Source organism: Marmota marmota, unplaced genomic scaffold, assembly GCF_001458135.2.
Source record: "Marmota marmota marmota unplaced genomic scaffold, marMar, whole genome shotgun sequence".
Taxonomy (NCBI): Eukaryota; Metazoa; Chordata; class Mammalia; order Rodentia; family Sciuridae; genus Marmota; species Marmota marmota.
Genome location: NW_026000240.1, coordinates 26,579,223 through 26,582,169, shown reverse-complemented (window position 1 = coordinate 26,582,169; position 2,947 = coordinate 26,579,223). Strand labels below are relative to the sequence as shown.

At 40.2% G+C, this 2,947-nt stretch overlaps 1 long non-coding RNA gene across 1 annotated transcript in view; it reads left to right on the top strand.

Annotated features, from left to right (window-relative positions):
- LOC125613548 overlaps positions 1-2,534 on the top strand; it is a 10,453-nt gene extending 7,919 nt beyond the window's left edge. Inside the window, exon 3 of the long non-coding RNA XR_007344089.1 lies at positions 2,524-2,534. This is a non-coding gene — a long non-coding RNA (uncharacterized LOC125613548). The remainder of the gene's footprint in view (positions 1-2,523) is intronic.
- The last annotated feature ends 413 nt before the right edge of the window (positions 2,535-2,947 follow it).

Genomic DNA, 2,947 nt, shown 5'->3' with positions numbered 1-2,947 from the left:
TCTCTAGTCCTTAACTCCTTCTTTTGGTACCAGCCCTTTTTTATATTTTGTTTTGAGACAGGGTCTTGCTAAGTCCTTAGGGCTTTGTTAAGCTGCTGAGGTTGGTCTTGAACTTTCGATCCTCCTGCCTCAGCCTTCCAAGTCACTGGGATTACAGGTGTGCACCACTGTGCCTGGCTCTAGAATGGTTCTTGGTGCTCATTCTCAGTGGCCTTCTGCCCTCTACTTAGGTCCATGCAAACTCCAGGAACTCCTACAGCCTCTCACTGTCATAACCTGTCACTGTCACTGTCACCCTCAAAGATCCAGGATGGGCAGTGTATCAGTCCTCTCCACTCTGAGAGCCTCTCTGCCCACCCTGGGCTTGGCACAGGGATGAGGGACAGGGTGTTGGGCTCCAAAAAAGCATCTCCTTCCTTCTCCCCCAGCTTGGAAATCTTCCATTTGCTATAGAGTACAAGGACAAACCTGCTCTCTCTATCGGCATCTCCATTTCAAAGTTTTCCTGTCTCACACCTTTGGCCTTAAAATATAAAGAATGAAGCCCCTCGATTCCCAGAGGTAACTAATACTGATAGAAGCTCAGTCAATTGGATGCCCTCTCCTGTTAGAGTTGCAGAGCCTGGGTAGGACACCTGCTATCTAGCAGTACATCAGCAAAAGCTGTGAAATATTATTTCATGGTTCTAATGTTATACCCATTTCACACTTGGAGAAATTAAGCCTTGGAGATGTTGAGGCCAAGTTGAGGTCCCAGCTGGGGCAAAACCCAGAGGTGTCTCAAAGCAGATGCTTTTCCCCACTGCCCCACCAAACCATGCTACTCTTCAGGGGAGATCAGTGCCAGGTTCTGAATGGCTGCAAGGAAGGTCCATATAATGAGTGACAGGCCCCAAAGCCACACTGAAATTGTTGGTCTTGAAGTGCAAGAGTCATCACTCAGAGACTTGGCTCTGCCAGGCAAGGCTGTGGGAACCATGGTAAGTGTGCAGGCAATAGGCTCTGGCCGACAGGTCTTTGCTGCTTCAGGCAAAACAGGAAGGAAAAGCTGGTAAGTGAATTCCCAACTATTCAGACTGTGCTGTGCACTCAAGGAATCAGAAAAACCCACAGGAACCCCCAGTAGGTTCTATCCAGAAACAGGGCTGCAGAGACAAACTAGGGAGAGACAAGGGGACATTCGTAACTTCTGAGGGCTGCCTCACCAGAAGGCATAGACACAATTGAGTGGCCCAAAGACAGCATACAACCCCCCAATTTCCCAGAAAGAAACATGAATTATCATAAATGTAATAGAAGACTTGCAGCTCAGTGAGGTAGATTAAATCCATAAACTGATTTCTGTTTCCTTCTCAAATTTCACTGAAATCACAGAAGGAATAAAAAGATGTAACATCTCAAGGACAACAAGTACAAGAAAGAACAGACCTTCAGGTACTGCTATTGGAAACCCTGCACACAAAGTGGCTGTGTCACCATATGATCCTCTGCTGTAAAAACCCATCAACCAAAAAGCTCTAACCTGACACAAGAACATTTTGGACTTCACTTTTAGATAGAAAACCAAAGAACCAAAGATCATCAGGCACTTGAGAAAAGTTTCCTATAGAAAAGATAGTGATCAGAACAAGCAAATAACAAAAGTAACTCTAAGGAAATGCCAACAGGAAATATATAAGAAAACTTCAAAATAAAACAAACAACCCTAAATCTATATAGCCTCAGAGAGATAATATATAAGGTAACTTTGCAGAGATAAAAGGTTATACAGCACAGAAGTGCTTCTGAGAATTTAAAATATGATAAAATGATATATTCAATAAATATGATGAGAGATAGCATTGAGGAAGAAAATGTGGATTATAACCCCTAAGAAGTAGAACAAAAAAGCTAGAGATGGAAAATAGGGGAAAAAAGATAAGAAAACTGAAGAAAGAGTCCAAAATGTCAACAGTTGACTGATAGAAGCTCAGAAGAGAGAATACTGAGGATAGAAATAATACAAGAGAAATTTTCAGAAATACAGGACAGGAATTTCTGAATTTAAGCCCCAACAATGAATTAATGGGTTTGGCTCTCTCTCATCTATCATCTTCATGTAATTTTAGAACACTAGGATGTGGAGAAGAGCCCTAGACTTTCTAAGGAGAATAAGCCTGTACATGTAAATAATCAGATATCAGAATGGCCATGGAACTAATCTACAGCCTCAGAAGCTGGAAGACAATGAGTAATGCCTTCATAATTCTAGGAAAAGTTAATATTGACCTAGAATTTTATATTCTACCAAACCATTGATCAAGTGTGAAGGTAGAATGACTTTTGAAAACATATGTGTTTTAAAATAAATATTTCTTTTGCCTGATATTCAGAAAGCTACGGAGTGTGTGTGTTCCACAAATGAGATTGCAAACCAAGAAAGAGAGCATGAAGACAATGTGAGGAAAGGGAAACATATGAGAGAATGGAATTCCCAGGATGGTAGGAATAGAGGTTCTTGGATAGAAAAGTTAGCAGGTCTAGAGAGCACAAGTTGAGATTTGGGTAGCAGGATAAAAGGCTCCAGTGGAAATATTTCCATAAAAACAATTGAAACACAGACAATATCCAGCGTGCTTGGTGACATTGAGATGTATGTCCCCCTACCCCAGGAGCAAATTCATATATAAAGTATAAAACAGAAATCTCAAGAAATAAGAATTTATTATTATTATTATTATTATTTAGAAATAAGGAATCAGAAGAAACAGTTTAAACAATGAAATTGTTTCCCTCTGGGGAGTGTGGTTCAGGGGTACAGAGGGCAGGGTCCCAAGGACCGATGTTTTTAAGTCTATAGATCTACTTAAAAATATGTAAATGTATTATTTTGAAATTTTCTAATATTTGGCAGTTTTAACCTATGAAAATTACATTCTTCTATGGTTTAACAATAAAATTAAATAAA